The sequence below is a fragment of the Dermacentor albipictus genome, chromosome 1, assembly GCF_038994185.2.
Source record: "Dermacentor albipictus isolate Rhodes 1998 colony chromosome 1, USDA_Dalb.pri_finalv2, whole genome shotgun sequence".
Classification (NCBI taxonomy): Eukaryota; Metazoa; Arthropoda; class Arachnida; order Ixodida; family Ixodidae; genus Dermacentor; species Dermacentor albipictus.
This window is the reverse complement of record NC_091821.1, coordinates 55567584-55589557: the sequence shown is the minus strand read 5'-3', so window position 1 is coordinate 55589557 and position 21974 is coordinate 55567584.

Genomic DNA, 21974 nt, shown 5'->3' with positions numbered 1-21974 from the left:
GCAGAAACTTGCAGGGCATTGTGCAATACCGCTTATGAAAGAATAAAGAGAGTGAAGAGGCTTTTAGCAGCAGTACCTCATGCTACTCTAATAACAAGAACGTTGAGAAAAAATTTCTGTTAGAGCACTGAAGTTAAACAGTAACCTTTTAAAAGACAGAAAATTCCACGTGAGAGTTGGAGGTACATTTGGCCCACCCACACCAACAACACGGTAATACTGCAAGAAGTATTACAGCCTATGGTGTACTGCAGTCTATGGGAAATCTATCTTATACAGAGATCAAGAATGATGCAGCAAGCTCTCGACAACACTGCAGACTTTCTTGGCCAGTCTAGCCTCTCGCTTACTGATGTTTACATCGACACCGGAAAAAAAGACTAGAATCGAGAACTACCCCAGATAGCACATTGTGCTCCACATAGCTGGACAAATATACCCGCAAGTCAACATCCACAAATGCTGAGCTAGTGTAAGACCATGACGGCAGAGCCAGCACGAGGGTGAAACAATTATGCCATGCCTGGACGCAAATTCTACACCTGGTAAAAAGAATAATCTTGAAATCAGGCTGGTGGACGAGTGGATACTATGGAAAATCGCAGATGATGTGCTTGTGTACAAGGTATTGTACAGTATGAATAACCAGCAGCGCACAATAAAGACAACTCATCGAATACAGGCATCGGGTAATAACAGGTCTTTCCAACTTTACCATGCTTGAAGACCTCTATGAGAAAGAGCAAACGAACAAGCACCTAGACGGAGTAAAGTGCAAGCCTGCAGTACAAATTCGTTGCTTCAAGAGCTCAGGATCTGGTCCCAAGATTATATGCCAGCTAGCATATGAGATCACATCAGGCCCATACCATCCAATATGGGGGCAAACAATTAGGCCAGGAGACTATATACAACTGCCAAATACACAGAGGAGAGTGCTAATCATGTAGATGCAAGCAAACATCAGGCACATATAGTACACTGATGTGGCAACATCAGTGTACCACGTGCCACGTCCACGTGCCATCCGTCTCTGGAATGACCTCCCTGATAACATAGCCTCCATATCTAATCCCGACACGTTCCGCTCTCAGTTACTCATGCTTTTCCCATCTAATACCGTTCACGAGTGACCAATCTAGTGTATGTTATCGTGCATTTTTGCCATGTTGTATATCATTTTCATAAACAGTATTGCTTTGCTCTGTTAACAGTAACAAGTGTTCGTGTGCCTTCATATATTGCTTTGTATTCCTAGTGCCTTCAATATTGTGTAACATGGTAATCTTTTGATAGCACTGTTCCTATTGGAAATTTGTACTTTTTACACCTTTTACTCTTTAATGTGCCCCCCTTACTTTATGCCCTTCCATAGGGCCTGTAAGGTTCTTTCGAATAAATAACAGTAGTATGAGACTACATAAAATTAAACCCTCTATAAGTGAGTACCGTTCCAGATCATCCTACACCTAGAAAAGCTGAACTGCAAGCAATCAAAGCAGCACTTGCAGTGCAAATTACATCCTGCACACCTGCATGGATTCACCAGAAACTGTCAGGGCCTGCACATCACACGAGATTGTCGGAAAAATCAGGAGGTTCACACGCGACTTGCAAGCACATGGCCAAAAATTAAATTACAGGATACATAGCCATGCGGATATTCCAGGACACAAGCGGGCTTATAAGTCCGGTATACGAACTGAAAACTGGACGAGTTGGTGTTTATTAATTATTAACTAAAGCGCAACAGATAGAAAACGGACAAGAACGAAGCGCTCTGTGCGTTCACTTCGTTCTTGTCCCCCTTCGTATTTCTGTTGCACTATAGCTAATGAATTCATGAGGCTGCACAGGAAAAGAATGATACCTCCACCCAAGGGCCTGATTTCACATCCAAATCCATGTGCATGCACGCGCACACTTACACACACACAAATGTTCCAAGGGTGCATAGCATGAAGCTGCATCAACAGGATGACACTAGAGATGGGTGAGGACTAACGTTCAAGTAAGGTTAATTGTAAAAATGTGGCGATTTATGCAACTTAACAGAAAAGAGATATCTTTGAAGGCTAGAAAAAGATTGGTGCTTGATATGGCCAAACATAAATAAATATGCTACAGAAAGAAAATACAGAAAAATTGAAAGCACAGGAAAAACATCATTACAATTGCTAATCCTGCATGCCCGCACCTGTCAAGAAGCACTGTTCTCATTCCGATAGGGACTCACAGCTTGCTTATGCAAGAACACCCTTCCAGTTCCATGCCATTGGAAAAAAAAAAACAAGTTTCTTCGAAGGTAGCCACATGCGCACTTGGTAATCACAATGTTTTTTTTTTCTGGACTTGTATATTTATATGTATTTTCTCCCTTTCCCGTTTTTATTTTCGGTTTCATCAAGCACTAGTTGTTATCAGGTTTTATTGCTTTACTGGTTTCTGGTAACCTTTGCAAATCACTGCATTTTCACCACAAACCTTTTAATTAGAAGTTCGCATACCCTGTTCTTACCGCTTCACACTATACTTTCATGCTACATTGGCTAAATAAAAGATTTTATAAGGTACACAGAAGCATCATAAGGGCCATTAAAGTGACTTGTTGCAGTCTAAAAAAAAAGAATAGCATGGCTGCAAACGGCACCAGAGAACACATACGACGAACCAGAAAACCGAGATGATCTAACAACGAAATGTTTAATGTACACACCACGTAAATGCTGGCTGACAAGCAGTAAACCGAACATACATAAAAAGGAGAAGCAAAAATTAATGTGTGTTTCCTAACAGCACATGCATTATTTCTAATGGAGGTCATGCTGATAAGATTCTCCCAGCACTTTTAGATCTACAGCTTCCACAATTTCTCTAGGCAGCCGACCTGCACAGAATGCTAGCTTCTTCCTCCAGAATGCAAACTCAGATGTCGAGGTTGCATTGTAGAGGAAAAAGCTGGAATTCTGAGGAGATAGGCTGCCTAGAGAAATTATGGAACCTGTAGATGCAAAGACACTGGGAGAATCTTGTGTCAGCATGGCCTCTTTTACACTTTAAGAGATGGATGCGTTTCCTGTTCGGATCTGTATGGACACACATCAGATTTTGCTTCTGGTTTTTGCGTAAATTCGATTTATTGCTTGTTGACCAGCATTTACTCGGCATGTTCAATACTTTCATTTGTTAATACACCTCATGATCGTCTTGGTCTCTAGCAGTGTTCATTCTTTTTGCAGTGAAGCTGTATATACCTAGGCGAAACACTTGTGGTCCGATCACAAAAACCCTAGTGTAGGAGTATGAGCCATTATTAAGGGGAATGTGAGCCATTGCATTTGTCTTACATGATGGATGGATGGATGAAAAACTTTATTAGGGTCCTTTAGGGCACGCACTAGCGCGCAGCGGGCCGCTCCCGCGTCGGGACAGAGAGGCCGAGTCTCTCCGCTGCGTCGCGGGCCCGTTGGACAGCCCATAACTGTTCTTACATCATGGATTAAGAAATCTCTTGTTGGGTAGACATAAATGCTTATGCATTTAAAACATATACATTTATCTATGTATTATTGCAGGGAAAGGACACAGAGGTCGCCGGGGTTAAGAGAAGATTGTGATGTCATAATTATCTCGCAGCAAAGGTATCGTAGGCCATTGGCTACACCGATAGTAACGTCGTTTCTCTCTCGCAGAAGAGCACGCGTGCAGCAGTCTCTCTCCAACTTCTCAATAGGTTCAAGAATTTGCCCCTGTATTTTATTAACTGAAATGTGCCACCCCGGTGCGTCACTCGGTACCTACAGTGCATAACCGAGTCATAAATACTATGATTACGCATTAGAAAACACAAATCCGTAACATAATTCAGAAAGACTGATGGGCCCGCTGGTTTAACACAATGAACCACTCATTGCCCTTTCCATGATGGTGATCTTGCGAAACGCGATGTGTGGCATTCCAAATAAACAAAGTGATAATCCTAAGCCAAACGTGTGCGTAACCTCATTAAGAAACACAGACATGACCAATAATATAAAAAGACTTGAATAAACCGTCGGAATTAACGCAGTGATAAACACCGGGGCCGCACATTTCAGCTTCGCTGGTTTACTATCTGTACGGGGGGCATGGGCAGTAATTGTTTTCTGTTGTTGTTTGTTAAGTATTGTATAATGTGCTAGTAAATCACGTTGGCCTAGTTCGTGCATTGTATTGGTGAGGTTTTTTGCTGTTTTTTTTAATAATGTGCCCTTCTTCTTTTTGTAACTACTTTTTTATTCGCCCTCACCTAATACTCGAACCTTGCAGTCTGTGAGGTATATAAATAAATAAGTACATAAGCACATGTCATTCATTCATCTGACCAGAGGATGGTAAGAACTCGAATTAGCCTAGACATGAGGTGGGAACGGAAGAAACTGGTACATAAGAAGCCAATCAATGAGTTAGTGGTAAGAGGGAAACTAGAGGAATTCCGGATCAAGCTACAGAACAGCTATTCGGCATTAACTCAGGAAGAGGGCCTTATATAGTGTTGAAGCTATGAACGACAATCTTATGGGCATCATTAAGGAGTGTGCAATAGAAGTCGGTGGTAACTCCGTTAGACAGGATACCACTAAGCTATCGCAAGAGACGAAAGATCTGATCAAGAAACGCCAATGTAGGAAAGCCTCTAACCCTACAGCTAGAGTAGAACTGTCAGAACTTTCTAAGTTAATCAACAAGCGTAAGACAGCTGACATAGGGAACTATAATATGATAGAATTGAACGTGCTCTCAGGAACGGAGGAAGCCTAAAAGCAGTGAAGAAGAAACTAGGAATAGGCAAGAATCAGATGTGTGCGTTAAGAGACAAAGCCGGCAATATCATTACTAATATGGATGAGATAGTTCAAGTGGCTGAGGAGTTCTATAGAGATTTATGCATTACCAGTAGCACCCACGACGATAATGTGAGTGAGAATAGTCTAGAGGAATGTGAAATCCCACAAGTAACACCTGAAGAAGTAAGAAAACCTTGGGAGCTATGCAAAGGGGGAAGGCAGCAGGGGAGGATCAGGTAACAACAGATTTGTTGAAGGATGGTGGGCAGATTGTTTTAGAAGAACTGGCCACCCTGTATACGCAATGCATCATGACCTCGAGCGTTACCGGAATATTGGAAGAACGCTAACATAATACTAATCCATAAGGAAGGGGACTCCAAAGACTTCAAAAATTATAGACCGATCAGTTAACTGTCAGTTGCCTACAAACTATTTACTAAGGTAATGGCAAATAGAATCAGGAACACCTTAGACTTCTGTCAAGCAAAGGACCAGGCAGGATTCCGTAAAGGCTACTCAACAATAAATCATATTCACACTATCAATCAGGTGATAGAGAAATGTGCGGAATATAACCAACCTTTATATATAACTTTCGTTGATTACGAGAAAGCGTTTGATTCAGTCGAAACCTCACCAGACATGGAGGTATTGCGGAATCAGGGTGTACGTGAGCCGTATGTAAAAATACTGGAAGATATCTATAGCGGCTCCACAGCCACAGTAGTCTTCCATAAAAAAGCAACAAAATCCCAATAAGGAAAGGCGTCAGGCAGGAAGATACGATCTCTTCAATGCTATTCACAGCGTGTTTACAGGAGGTATTCAGAGACCTGGATTGGGAAGAATTGGGGATAAGAATTAAGTGGGGAACATCACTGGGGAGAAATAAAAGCAGAAGGTTCGAATGGAAATTTAATGAGGTAATTAATCAAAATGATTGGCTTCTCCGTATGACCGGAGGGAGAAGTACTGCGTCAGACAGCCTTATGAAGGTAAGCATAGCAACTGTACAAGAAGCATAGAGACAGTACTTATACGATTTCTTCATAGAAAGCGCATAGAAATTGCTCAAGGATAGTAGTCGGCAAAAAAGTGTCACCTCGTATGTCTGAGAAAACTGCCTGTTACACTGATCTCCAGGAATTGCATATAGCGAATATGTCGATAATATAGAGAAATGCTCGTAGTTTTTGTGCAGACTGATGATCGTTAAGGGTTACGGACTGGATTCCAAGGGAAGGGAAACGTAGCAGGGGGCGGCAGAAAGTTAGGTGGGCGGATGAGATTATGAAGTTTGCAGGGACGGCATGGTCACAATTAGTACATGACCGGGGTAGTTGGAGAAGTATGGGAGAGGCCTTTGCCCTGCAGTGGGCGTAACCAGGTTGATTATTATTATTATTATTATTATTATTATTATTATTGTTGTTGTTGTTGTTGTTGTTGTTGTTGTTGTTGTTGTTGTTGTTGTTGTTGTTGTTGTTGTTGTCGTGATGACGATGATGATTCATTCATCTGCATACACCTCGCACCATTCCTTGCTCAACAAATGTCACTGTGTTGATGTCTGACACTGCGCATCTGCATTAACTGCCATTTGCATTTCGGCATAGTTAGTGAACAGTGTGGTGCATAAACATTACATGACATTAATGTTATGATCTATGCGGTGCATAAGCAAATGTTGCAAAACCTGACATGTCGGATTGTTAAAAATAAGACCAATAGTATATATCGCAGTTACTTTCTCAGCATTTAACTGACCCTTGACAAAACTTCACTTCGCATAGATTCCAAAACAAGTTCACTGAATCTGCAACTTTTTTTTTCTTATTAATGTGGTTGTTACTGCATGGCTACATCGTAGATTTCAAAACAAAGTTCAATAAATTTGTTTGTTGCAATATAAAAATATGCGTAGATCACTGCGATTGCAACACCAGAACTGGATACAAACATGCACACTATAGGATGCAGACAAATGCTCAGGGCAAGCTCCAGACTGTTTGCATCCTGATACTTATGTAAGGGGAGTTTCATTCCATGGCTGTCAATGAGAGGGTGAAAGAAAACCTAATTGTATTCTTGGAATAAAAAGAATTGATAAGCTTAGAGATATAGTCATTGCTTAACACTTTCGAAATGAATAATTATAGCTTGCTGTCGACATTGAAGCAGCCTTTTGACAGTAAGAAAAGGAATCAGTTTTTCCAGCTCTGAACATTGAATTGTAGGAAATGCAAGCACGCATAGAATTCTTCCAATATATTCTGTTTAGGAATACCAAATTGGAATAAACATTAAGCCTTTCATTTGTATTTTCTCTGGCTGAGTAATCTAGTTTGAAATGACTCGCATAAGCATGTCGTAACAGTGTTGATCTAATACAGGCTAAATGCATGACTAGCTTAAGAAGCCTGATGGAAGGCGGGTGTAATATTCCGAAATCATAGCACAAAATGATGCCTGCGGCCTTTCTGACGGTAGTGATGCCGTTGTTCCTCAAGGCGGTGTGTGACCTGTAGCTCCATTCAATGTGTATGTATATGCAACGCACAGGTCACAACTTTAATGTCATACAATGTTTATGTTTATGCACTACATCATTCACAAGCTATGCTGAAAGGAGAGAAAGAGAGAGAAAGATTGCATAGAAACGCAGAGAGGTTAACCAGAGGTCGTTCCGGTTGGCTACCCTGCACGGGAGGAAGGATTAGGGGGATAAGAATAGCAAGAGAGCGGAAGGGAGAGAGAGAGAGAGAGATGAGCACAAACAAACTGCGTATACTATAGAGCTGTAGGGGGTGGCCATTCTTAAAGTTTATCGTGAAGGCCTGTAGACCACAGGAATCTTAGTAACGCCAATAAGGCCGTTTGCGCGGATGTTATTTGGGAGCACTGGCTTAGAGCTTCTAGTTCTGATAATGGACGACTGTTCGATTGGTCCATCACTCTGCACATCACTTGCCTCTCGGAAAACGTCACCAAACCTGGTAGATGCGCAATGTGATACGTCGACGCTGCGATGTCACGATGGCTATGACAACATACGGTTCTTATCTAGAGAAGAATATTGATCGTAGGTGTATGCACAAAGAAGTACGATAGATATCTAAATTTGTGCATACAAACGACGATGGCAAAAAGCAAAAACAAACACTATAGTGCACTTTGTTTTGAGCGCACATTGAATAACCCCAGGTGGTCAAAATTAATTCAGTGCCCTGTAGTGCGCCGTCCCTCATATAAGCCCACTATCCAGCTTCGCAAGGTTCGGCCACACAACTAAATTTTTTGCCCTATTTAAGCGCATTATCCAAGTACGGGAAGACGTAATGGGTGAATAGTTATTTTAACAAAAATTCACATTCGGTATGTTATTAAGCGAGTGCCTACCGCTCTTCTTAAAGAGCTGCGCCGGCATGTTTCCGGGAAATGTTTGCGTCGCCAACTGCATACGCAGCAACCGGGGGAGTGCTAACAGAACGCTAGCCGATGAACAGAAATGTATTGATGGCTTACATTTCTTTTGATATGTTTGCATTCTTACTATGTGAAAAGGAGTAGCCGTCACCATTACAAGATGACTAAATCTCTTTTAGTTTCATTTCACTAAAAAAAAGAACTAGAAAGCAAGCCATGGCTAGTGCGATCGATAACGTTAGGTGCGCGATGCTGCTGCCGGTATACAAGGACGGCCACGAACGAACGTCCCGTGGTACGTCGCATATTGCGGACACTTTCGGGGACCTAGTCGCCCGCAAAAAATACCTGTCCAGTAAATCCACACGCAGCGAGGTCACTTTTTTAGTGTTCAGCTGAAAGACTAAGGAATGACACACCCTGCAGGAAACTGTAGACTTGCCAACCGTCCTAGAATTTCTTTGAAAATCCAAGTCCGACTTTATCTGATCGGGGCAGCCCGTTAGTGCCGGGTGCAAACCTGCTGAGAATAGCAATAGGCATTCAATTAGTAAGCGCAGGTGGACTACAAATATCTTGAACAACGAGCGCCTTGCAATTGTCGAATTCTCCTCCAGTTTGTAAAATCTCCTTCTCCTCATACATCATCAGTTTACCGCAACATTAAGTTTTTTCAATTACGAAACGCTTGTCAAGATACGACAAATCCAAAATGCGCGTGGCAGGCGTTAAGACGGGGCTTGATGTCAAGGGGAAGAAAACGTCCACCTGAGATATGAAAAAAATTCTACAATTACGTTCTCAAGAATCATCCCGTAATGCAACATCTCATGCACAATCTGGGCAGTTAAACTTAACAGCGCACCCTTCACCCCCTTCCCCTCTCTTCCTCCTTTGCTTTCTATTTTCTCCAAAGGGCAGGTTGTAGCTGTAGACGTCTTTCGTCTTCGATCCAAACACAATGGCCCGAGGAGCATAAGAAGGGCTCCACTGAAGTTCAATAATCGGGCGCGAGGACCCCCGATCGGATTTCAATGCTACTCCCCTCACAAAAATTTGTTTCAAAAGTCTGCACAAAAACTACGAACATTTCTCTACATTATCAACATAATCGCTATATGCAATTCCTGGAGATCAGTGTAATAGGCAGTTTTCTCAGACATACGAGATTACACTTTTTTCCGACTACCATCCTTGAGCAATTTCATGCGCTTTCTATGGACAATTCGTATAAGTATTGTCTCTGTGCTTCTTGTACAGTTGCTATGCTTACTTTCATAAGGCTGTCTGACGCAGTATGTTCTCCCTCGGGTAATACGGAGAAGCCAATCATTTTTGATTAATTACCTCATTAAATTACCATTCGAACCTCCTGCTTTTATTTCTCCCCAGTGATGTTCACCACTTGTCAACATACCCAATATACATTACATCACACTTGTTGATCAAAGGCGCGAAATGTAAAAACACCCATATGCATAGATTTAGACGCACCTTTACAAAAACTACGTGATCAAAAGTAATTCGGATGCTAATTCTAATTCGGATAATTCATCATCATCATCATAATCATCAGCCTGGCTACACCCACTGCAGGGCAAAGGCCTCTCCCATACTCCTCCAACAACCCCAGTCATGTGCTAATTGTGGCCATGTTGTCCCTGCAAACTTCTTAATCTCATCCATCCACCTAACTTTCTGCTGCCCCCTGCTGCGCTTCCCTTCTCTTGGAATACAGTCCGCAACCCTTAATGACCATCAGTTATCTTCCCTCCTCATTACATGTCCTGCCCAAGCCCATTTCTTTTTCTTGATTTCAACTAAGATGTCATTAACTCGTGTTTGTTCCCTCACCCAATCTGCTCTCTTCTTATCACCCCTTAACGTTACACCCATCATTCTTCTTTCCATAGCTCGTTGCGTCGTCCTCAATTTAAGCAGAACCCTTTTCGTAAGCCTCCAGGTTTCTGCCCCATACGTGAGTTCTGGTTCCATATATTTCTCTTGAGGGATAATGACAACCTGCTGTTCATGATCTGAGAATGCCTTTAGAATTATTTCTGTCTCATGATCTGGATTCACGGTCACTACCTGCCCTAAGTAGATGTATTCCTTTACCACTTCGAGTGCCTCGCTACCTATCGTCAACTGCTGTTCTCTTTGCGAGACTGTTAAACATTACTTTAGTTCTCTGCAGATTAATTTTTAGATCCACCCTTCTGTTTTGCCTGTCCATGTCAGTGAGCATGCATTGCGATTGGTCTCCTGAGTTACTAAGCAAGGCAATATTATCAGCGAATTACAAGTTGCTAAGCTATTCTCCATTAACTCTTAACCCCAATTCTTCCCAATCCAGGTCTCTGAATACCTCCTGTAAACATGCTGTGAATAGCATTGGAGAGATCGTGCCTCCCTGCCCGACGCCCTTCTTTATTAGGATTTTGTTGCTTTTTTATGGAAGACTACTGTGGCTGTGGATCCGCTATAGATATCATTCAGTATTTTTACATACGGCTCGTCTACACCCTGATTCCGTAATGCCTGCATGACTGCTCAGGTTTCGACTGAATCAAACGCTTTCTCGTAATCAATGAAAGCTATATATAAGGGCTGGTTATATTCCACACATTTCTCTATCACCTGATTGATAGTGTGAATATGGTCTACTGGTCTATATATATATGGTCTATTGATATTGTGAATATGGTCTATAGTAGCCTTTACGAAATCCTGCCTGGTCCATTGGTTGACAGAAGTCTAAGGTGTTCCTTACTCTACTTGCGATTACCTCAGTAAATACTTTGTAGGCAACGGACAGTAAGCTGATCGGTCAATAATTTTTCAAGTCTTTGGCGTCCCCTTTCTGATGGAGTAGGATTATGTTGGCGTTCTTCCAAGATTCTGGTACACTCGAGGTCATGAGGCATTGCGTATACAGGGTGGCCAGTTTTTCTAGAACAATCTGCCCCCCCCCCCCCCCATCCTTCAACAAATATGCTGTTACCTAATCCTCCCCAGCTTCGTTCCCCCTTTGCATAGCTCCCAAGGCATTCTTTACTTCTTCCGGCGTTACTCGTGGGATGTCAAATTCCTCTAGACTATTCTCTCTTCCATTATCGTCGTGGCTGCCACTGGTACTGTATAAACCTCAATAGAACTCCTCAGCCACTTGAACTATCTGGTCCATATTCCATATTAGTAATGGTATTGCCGCCTTTGTCTCTTAACGCATACATCTGATTCTTGCCGACTGATTCCTAGTTTCTTCTTCACTGCTTTTAGGCTTCCTCTGTTCCCCAGAGCATGTTTAATTCTATCCGTATTATACTTCCTTATGTCAGCTGTCTTACGCGTGTTGATTAACTTGGAAAGTTCTGCCAGTTCTATTCTTGCTGTAGGATTAGAGGCTTTCATACATTGGCGTTTCTTAACCAGATCTTTCGTCTCCTGTGATAGTCTACTCGTATCCTGTCTAGCGAAGTTACCCCCGACTTCTATTGCACACTCCATAATGATGCCCATAAGAATGTCGTTTATTGCCTCAATACTAATGGCCTCTCCCTGAGTTAAAGCGGAATACCTGTTCTGTAGCTTGATCCGGAATTCCTCTATTTTCCCTCTTACTGCTAGCTCCTTGATTGGTTTCTTATGTACCAGTTTCTTCCGTTTCCCCCTCAAGTCTAGGCTAATTCGAGTTCTTACCATCCTATGGTCACTGCAGCGCATCTTGCCGAGCACGTCCACATCTTGTATGATCCCAGGGCCACCGCGGAGTATAAAGCCTATTTCATTTCTCGTCTCGCCATTCGGGCTCCTCCACGTCCACTTTCGGCTATCCCGCTTGCGAAAGAAGGTATTAACTATCCGTATATTATTCCGTTCTGCAAACTCTGCTAATAACTCTCCCCTGCTATTCCTAGACACTATGCCATGTTCCCCCACTGACTTGTCTCCAGCCTGCTTCTTGCCTACCCTGGCATTGAAGTCGCCCTTCAGTATACTGTATTTTGTTTTGACTTTACCCATCGCCGATTCCACGTCTTCATAGAAGCTTTCGACTTCCTGGTCATCATGACTGCATGTAGGGGTGTAGGCCTGTAGTACCTTCAATTTGTACCTCTTATTAAGTTTCACAAGAAGATCTGCCATCCTCTCGTTAATGCTGTATAATTCCTGTATGTTACCAGCTATATCCTTATTAATCAGGAATCCAACTCCTAGCTCTCGTCTCTCCGCTGAGCCCCAATAGCACAGGACTTTTTAGCACTACATATGCTTCTTTTGTCCTCCCAACTTCACTGAGCCCTATTATATCCCATTTACTGTCCACCAATTCCTCCAATAGCACTGCTACACTCACCTCAGTAGGTAACGTTCTAGCGTTGAAGGAAAGCTGAAGAATCTGTCGAATTCAATAAGACGCCCATATACGGATGCGGGAACCTTATAAACCATGTAGGTAAAATTTGGGTTTTTTTTAATTAGGAGCGACGTAATCGTCGGTTGAAATTGCGCTGTAGCTACGCCCCCCGTCGAATGCCGCGCGCTGCTGCTGACGCTCTCGATGCGAGCGGAGACCGGAAACCGCGGTGTTGTGACGTCCACTCTAGTGTTTCGTTCCTTCGCAGCGTCCGCGACCATGCCTGACCGCGCTTGTTTCTGCGTGCGTGCCATCGTAATCTGCTTCGATCGACCCTGGATTCCTTTGTTGGTGCGTCTGCGTGTATGTAGAGTGGTAGGCAACGTGCGTGGTAGTCAACGTGAGTGGTAATCAACGTGAGTGGTAGTCAACGTGGTAGTCAACAGATGAAGGTCACTACACGTATTGCATGAACCGGGAAGCTTTTCACGCGTTCAAACCGTCTTTGTAGATTGCCGACAGCTTTGGACAGCGCACAAATGCCGACGATCGCATCCCCGCTTACGTTCCACGAGGAGGCATGCAGGAACACAACACTACAGTTGTTTGACCGGAAACGAGCTCACTAGATCGGCGAAAGATCGGCGAGATCACTAGATCGCTTTGCAAAAAACATACTCACCAAAGAGCATTTCCAACACGAGGAGATCCCAAGACTTTGCTTTCGTTCGCGTCGAAAGCACTGCTCGGACCAGCATCGTTTGCTTCTTCGAGAGGCCGGCTCTTCGCAATCGGCTCGTACATGTAGGGAGTAACGCCGAGCTCCTCAAAAAAACGTAGTTTCTCTAAATTTTCGATTTCCGTCTCAGAAAAACAGCACCAAACTACCTTGCACCGCGCTTCATGTGTAGCGCCAGCGGTCGGTTACTAGAGTTGACGTCACGAGGTGCGCGACCAATCACAGGCGGAAACGAGACGCGCGAGCTGGGCGTGTCCGCTGCTGCACTTTTCGTCGAAATAAAATATATTTGTGCTTTCTTTCGCTCAATTTCAATACGATATTCGAATTCAGAGGGTTGAAAACCATTATGTACAGATGTTCACTCATTTTTTCTGGAAATCCTTTCAGCTTTGGCTTGCTGGAAATAGAAGAAAAGATCCCACTTCACGAACTATAGAGTCTCCTCTGATCCGCCATACGTAGCTCGAGTATTTAAAAAAAACGGTATTTACTTTTTAATCGCTGGGCATTCAACGTGAAGTGTGAACTTGCGATTGTTTTTCCGTCGTTAAAATATAAGAAACCAAATAACAAAAATAAGCGGGCACAAATATATTTTATTATTTGCACTTTTGCGCATACGTCGATATCTAGTTTTCTCGTGGATGCGTCTGGCTTTTCTCGTAGTAGCCTCGTTTAAGCACTATAAAGGTAACATTGTCGCACACCTGCTCATCTTCTGACAGTGTGACGCCTGAAACTTTATGCTCCTCAAGCTTCCGTCCATCCACTCACATCTGTTTAGCAACGCTGGAGTGTCATCCCTCTGCAGCCGTGTTTTTGTACTTTTTCAGCACATAATTGTCGCTAAACTCTAATTAAATTCCCCCCTCCTCACAAAGCCCTGGCTTTTCCCCTCTCCAATTGTATTTTCTCATCGCTCCTCTTGTCCCACATATTTCGATTTGGCCCCGGTCTGGCACATCCTGCAGACAAGACAAGTCAGCCTGTCACTGGTTTCATGACTCGTGCCTTTGCTTAATCCTTTCTCCGTTTTCTTCTAGAGTTGGCAAGCTTTTTCACCTAATTCCGCACTAAGGCGTCGACAGCCGTCAGCGCATTATGGGTGTTGTCACTATACTGCTGTACAAACAGCATTCTCCCTATAACCGTATGACCCTCAGAAAGCAAAGTGAAAACTGAATCTTACTCTGACGCGCCTCGAATAAAGTACGCGTTCTTTTTTTATGCGTTGCATATTGCAATCACTCAGTTCAGCCCTTGGGCGCGGCCGGGCAGCCACCATTGAGGGTATGAGCCATTGTTCAGTGCTGCGCGTCTCATATGTGGGTCTATTCTCCTTTAAGTTTGCTATGATTGTTATTAAGTTGCTTCTATTTTTATGCGTTGCATATTGCAATCACTCAGTTCAGCCCTTGGGCGCGGCCGGGCAGCCACCATTGACCTTTAGTGCAGCCACGTGAGGTGACGTCACGACAGCCGGAGGAAAAGCTGGGCCCCAACTCGCGCAATATGCAACGCATTCTTGGCTTAACCAAGCTAAGCCTGGCCATTTTTTTTATCGCTTGCGAACAACCATGGAAAGAGGGGGGAGGGGGGTGAAGAAAAACTTATCCTCGGCAACGTCATTTTGCCGTGCCGAGATTGCAAAACTTTCGTGCTCTCCTTCTGCCAAGATATACGGGTGTCAGCCTATGCCGGTAACGTGGGTCAGCTATTTCTCACCATTTTTTGACGCCTACCAGGCGGGAGACTGATTTTCAAGGCATTGCTTCATTTCGAATACAGGACCGAGGAATCAAGGGGCCTTAGTGACAAGAAAACTGGAGATTTTCAATATCCGCACTGACAAGATTATGGAGCGGACCACTTAGCTAAGGTGTTTATTTCTGGTTGCCTGTCCGACATAAGTTTCAATAAACAAACTGCGAATTATATTTGTCAATGCGACCTTATTTCGGCGAATTGGTTTCAGCCTGTACTCAGATTTGATGCGATGCTGAGCATTTTCACGATTTTCTTGCTATGTATTGTAGGTGTGTAGTGTATGTGTTAAATCAATAAAGGTTTACTTTTGAATGCTAATGTTGTTGCCCTGAATATGTTGAAGCATTCGCTTAAACTCTTTGTTGCCCTCACTACAGTTTCAAACGTTATTTCTCTCGAAACGACTTAAGCTCCGTTGGAATTCCTTCACTCTTCCTGCCTTCACGAAATCTCTGCTATTTGGCGCTATAGTGAGCTGCGTCCAGACACATCACATACGGGGTAATAATTTTTAAGTTTTCTGGAATGTTTAAAAACTGTCAGTTTCAGTAAATGGAACGCCCATGTATTTCGCCCCACACTTTGATAAATAATACCTCGAAACTGGTGTCATCCTGGAGAGTCCAGTGGATACGCCTTGCAAACTTACCGGCTAAAATTTGTAAATGACGATATTTGCGTAAAGTACTTAATCAAGAAGTTATTTAGTGATCTTTTTGTAATGTGTTTCGATTTCTCGATCTAGTAATGTCCGCCTCTTGGAATAATCCAGCTCAAAGACAAGAATTAAGCAATGTGCCACAGACATTGTTTTTTAATTCTGGAAAACATAAAAGTGATCACCCTGTATACGCAGGAAAGCTGCCTAAAGCCTTTTCTACCAGGAGGTCGTATTTTTACCGTTCCATTTCATTTTGCCCTCATTTATCCCTTTCGTGACTGGCTCAGACGCAGCGTGCTAGCTGCGTCCGAGTCATTGACGAAGCGTGAATTGTATAGGAAATGAAGTAGAACGTTAAAAGATAGGACCTCTGGTTTTCGCTATATTTTCGCAAACAAATTCAATTCCAACAGTGCAGCAGCATAGTATGCTAAACACGGTGTCAGTGCGAGCCTTTCGAGAGCCGAGGCATGCATCTCAACCACCGTGATATCCGACATAGAGTAATACCCGATTCTGACCAGCATCGGAGACAGACTTCGTAGTCAGCTAAGGAGAGAGCCGAGAGAGTTTCCATGCCGCGTAATGAAACGCGTTTCGAGCCGTCTGGAAGACGTGTGGAAGACGGTTCTCCGACGTGGCGCGGCGTCGCTGCGACAAGAAAAAGTTGAGGAAAGCCCACATTATTTCTGTATTTTAACTCTTTGCAATTGCGAACCTATTAAAAACAGGATGTAGCTTACATTAAGGGCATAGGATAGCGTATCTAGGTTTTCTTGTGCGCATACAACCATCTTGTCAGCTTTCCAAGCGTCTTGTTCAGCCGCCATCTTGTTTTGGACAGAAAAATAGCCTGCATGGTTTTTTTACTTCGATGCTGTCTTCGCGAAGCTGTCTAGTTTGACATCTTCGTGAGAATTGGAAAAAGACTTAAGATGGCCGCCGTCGGCTTAAGGCTCCTTCACACTAGACCACACTAGGAGCTCTCCTCCGACCGTGAGCAGATTTTCGGCGTCGGCACAGTGTGGCGACACGAAGGAAAAAACGCTGGCAGCCGGCAGACCGAAATCGGTGTCGTGTTGGCCTGGTGTGAATGAGCCTAGCCGTCTACTTTGCCGTCCACGGCCCAGTATTGGAACACAGCCACATTTTCACGCACGCGTTTGTTTTTCCTGTTCTTCCTTCAACGCATCGTCATTTTTGGTGTACTCGTTCCTATTTGACCATCAGCTGGTTTGTTTAAACATAGAAAGATAAAAGAAAGGAGATAATCATAAATGCGGCGCGTGTTCCACGTCGACGCAGGTACAGCCGCCCTGATTTTTAATAATATAGCGCGAGCGTCGACGGAACTGCTGGTGAGCGCCTTATAACGGCGATAAGCGTGCAACAAGGCGAGAGTTCGCGCACGAGCCTTGTTGCCTTGTTGCACTCGCCTTGTTGCACGCTTATCGCCGTTATAAGGCGCTCACCAGCAGTTCCGTCGACGCTCGCGCTATATTATTAAAAATCAGGGCGGCTGTACAGTAATATCCGCCTAGTCATGGCAAAGCGATCAGCGCAAACTACACCCTCGCCACTCCCCGCCGAATGTGCGCCTTGCAAGGTCCATCTGAATAGGTGGCAAAGCTAGGAACGAAAAGTGTGCCAAAACCTATTGCCAGAAATATCAGGTAGTTGTGCACAATTGAAGTGCGACTAGGTGAGGGGGGACAAACTCTTACACTAGAAAAACCTATGCAAAAAAATGTTCCAAAAGTTTTATACAGAATACGAGTAAATATTCCGTTTCAACTTTTTTAGCTGTACTAAAGCAACAAATGGTGATTTTTTTTCTATTTTACAAATTACTAGTTCGTTGTTGGTGACCCCTACCAACCAGTGTATCTGAAGCAAGAAATAGCTGGTCTGCGGAAGCCAGCCACAGCCGGTGAGTTTTCATGTTTCCCGAGGGGGAGGGGGCCCCCATATATACATATATATATATATATATATATATATATACATTTCTTGCACTTGAAGAAACTTCGTGTGACCTCGAGGAATTGATCGCTGGAGTGACAGCATTACCTGAGTATATACAAGATCTCATAGTAGGAGAAAGTTCAATTTCACAGCCTGAGTCCTCTCGGTGGTGTAATCTTCGTTCGTGTAATTGTCGTATACTTGGCTATCGCTAATACTGCTTCGCCTTTCCGGCGAACCTCTATTTCTTTTTCTGTGAGTCCGAGTATAAGCGCTCCTGCCCATGACTGCTGTTAATTCTGATTTTGAGTGAACCCGTCTTGGCCTCGTTTCGGTTACTGAGTGAATTATAGTGTACCCCGGCTACCATGCACCAAGACTTAAAATAGAACAGTTGCGTTACTTGAAGAAAACCTAGTGCATATTGTTTCCGGTACAGTGGAGTAGCCGCCAGTAATTCTTTCATTAGTGAGATTCAGTTTGGTAATTGCAATTAATTATCTAACTCTAACAGTTCTGTCCTAATTTTCAAAGTGTCAATGAGGCATTTGTAGGCACTCAAAAATGACATCTAACTGCTGTGTTTTCAGCGACGTACTAATTGTGTACAATATTTTCCAATTGGCAAAGAAATCTCACGAAGTGTGAAAAATACCATCTGAGTGCGCTCCCACCCACATCATAACGCAGCGCCCTCAAATAAGCTGATTGAAAGCAACTGCATTGCCTGTCGCAAACCCGAAGATAGCGCATCACCTTCATAATGGTACGGAAGGAGCACCAACAGCAGGTTTCGTGGCTTTGCAGCTATTCCTTCCTCTCTACGTCACACTTATCCGTCTCTCAAGGTCGACTGATCATATTGATAACAAAGTCCCCTTCATAACGGTGCCGAGCCTCCGCTCTTACCACGCACAAAATGCGAAAAGCAATGTAATAGGCATAGAATGTTTCAAAATCCCGGCTTCGCTCGCACCGCATCGAAAGAGTGCGCTCGAAGCTACCTTACACGCCAGATCTTGCTTCGGACCAAGACCAAATTAAGGTGATCGTTTTATTTTTCATGAAAGTGTATACGTACCGCAAAAACAGGTTCGTGTCAAAAAATAAAAGTGAAATAAGTAGACCGGGAAGCGACCAACGTGTAGAGAAAAGGCAAAATCTATGCTTTGAAGAACGCAAATATACCAGTTCTAAATGAGCCGAATTGCCAATCAAAATGTCTGCACACAAAAAAGGGAAAAAGAAAAGAAACATAAGGTTTCAGTGTGCCCTAATATCTATGAATTCGTTAGCTCCGTTGAACACCAGCTCATGCCTAGAGGACATGTTCGAATAGGCCTCCTTCTGCAGCTACGCAGAACTGAGTCCGCTTTCTTCAGTGGCTTGATGGCCGACGCTGGATAACATCCATTATCGTTGCCTTGAACTAATCTGACGTCCGTCTCGGTCGTGTAAGCACGATCTTTCACATAACCTCAAAGAAAGAAATCGAGTGAAGAGAGGTCAGGTGACCTAGCCGGCCAATTTACAGGTCCGTGCCTTCCAATCTGTTGCGCATGAAAAGTCCCATCCAGCCAGTTTCGTGCTCGGCCTCTGCTGTGTGCTGGCGCCCCATCTTGCTGATACCACAGAAGTGGAAGATGTGACAGCGAGACTTCGCTAAGGAACTCATCCACCACTCCTTCAAGGATTTCGTTCACGTAACGCTGTCCAGTCAATGTGTGATGGAAGAAGATGGGACCGATTATAGCACCGGCGTGAATTCCGAACCCCATGTTGAGCGACCACTGGTACTGGTGCCGATTGCGCTTTACCCAGTGTGGATTGGAGTCCCTCCGATAGTGCGCATTATGAAAATTTGTCCAGGCGTTTTTGCGAAAATTGGCTTCATCTGTGCATATTATGTTGCTCAAAAAGTCCGGTGACACAGCGGCTTTTGTGATGACTCAATTCGAGAAATCTATACTATTCTACAGCTCCCTATCTTCCAAGCATTCGTGCTGGTTAAGGTGGTATGGTTGAAAGGCCGTCACTTAGAATCCTCCCAACTGATGACTTGGAAATTGGTACCTGAGCGGCCACGTCACGCACGCTAGCATGAGGGTTTTAGGCCATAAATGCTAGAACATCCGTGGGTAGGCTAACACTCAGAGATGGAGTCATCCGGAGCTGTTTCTTGAAGCTGCCGGTTTGTCTCAGGTTTTCATAATTTCTGATGATAGTCCATGCGTTTGTCTACCGCCACACTTCCATGACTGATATACATTTGAGGCCTTCCTCTTGTTGCCATTTACGAGCTCCCAAGGCAAGGATAATGTTTACCTTCTGCTCATAAGAGAAAGGCATGGCGACTGAGACAAAACAAAGCGCACTTCTAAACCTTTTCACTGACGTCATCAACTCGCTTTTGTGGTGATAGGCTTTCTGGCAAAAAAAAAACACATCCGTGCTCTTTATCTAAGCTAAGACAACAGCTATCACAGCTTGTTTCCAACTAACACCCAACGTGACGTGTTACTTCGGCCGGAACGCGGCTGATCAGGCACTAACTCGATCATGATGTCTTACTTTATTTCCTTTATTTCGTTCTGGATAGCTAGGAGGGAGCCTGTTCGAGGGCGCTGCGTTATGATCCAGGTGAGAGCGCAGTCATGTGGTATTCTCCATATTTCGCGGGGTTTGTTTATCAGTGGGAAAAAATTCGGACGCAATTAGTACGTCACTGAAAATACCGCAGTTAGATTAGTATATAGAAGGCTGTAGGCTGTGCCTACAAACGCCTCATTGACACTTTGATAAATAGGATAGTACGTCTCGGGTTAGATAATTAATTACGATTACCTAATTCAATCTCAGTAACGAAAAAATTACTGGCAGCTACTCCACTGTACTGGATACAATATGCACTAGATTTTCTTCGAATAACGCATTGCATTTTTTAAATAAATTTTCATGCATGGTAGGTAATTGGGACACCCTGTGTATATTTGGGACCTTTGCACGCAAGTGGCGATGTTTCCATCCCTAATAAGTGCTGTAGATTATTTGAAGTGCTTTTTTTTTTCTTTTCATGAATCGTTAGCATTGCGTACGCGGAAGAGAAGCAATACTGAGACATATCATTGACGTGCATTTCATACGCCGTTTATAAGACTCTGCCAAAGGGGTCACTGAAGTCTGCAGGTTCTTTTTTTCAGGGTCAAAATAGCACGCAAAGAAATTAGAAGGAAGGTGAACATACAGCAACGTATTCATTCTCTAGGCATAGGCTACCCACGCCTTTAAAAATAATTTTTAATTGGCTAACTCCATCTCTTTCAAAAATATAATAAACTTTGTCCTGTGTGTATATTTAAATATATCGTGTATTTGCATGGTGTCTGCAGTGGAAATTTAAGACAATATTGAAATGAGAAAATGCGGATGAGAAAGCCGCCGCTAGTGCTTATAATGCTCTTGTCCTCCTATTGTCATGACTTACAGAAATAAAGCGAAAGTATGAATTAAAGTCGTGCACTTCCGTGCCAACAGTGATGGAGTAAGCTATTGGCCTAATAAAATTTCCAGTGAAAAGGTACGGGCAAGTCAAAAGAACCTCAAATGATGTGGGTGACAAAGCTCTGGTAATGGCACATTAGGTGCGAGCGGCGGCGGGGGGGGGGGGGGAGGAGGCTTCAGCATCGCCGAGAGGTCTCAGCCCCCCCCCCCCCCCCCCGTAGTCGGCGCCTATGATTAGCCGGCTATGTCATGCAGAATGGCAATGCTCTCTTGAACGCGGTGGTTTGGTCCAAGTTTCCAATGCGAAGCATTTCTTGACGATCATTTGCCACTTTGACAGTATCTATCTAGCCGCCTACGTATTGGCACTCTCATGGTCGTTTCGTTAACTTGGTAGGCTCCCCGCGCTCTGCTTCGTATAACATCGATTCCCACAGGGGGTGAGATCTGCCGGCTCTTTACGCGTGAAATGCTTTTAGCTCCCGTTAACGGCGACATTCAAGCGACCTTGAGCAAAAAGCCAGAGCCGTTATCCCGGCACTCAAGCGAGAACATCCGGACAAGTTGTGAGAACAAAACGAGTTCATCTGAGCAACAAATCACAACTTAAGAAAATGCGGTCTCTGGCCCCCAACCACTTGTACAGGACCGCATGGCATACGCTAGTTACTACCCAAACAAGTTACAAAAATATTGCTTCCGAGTTCTTCCTACTGTCACAAT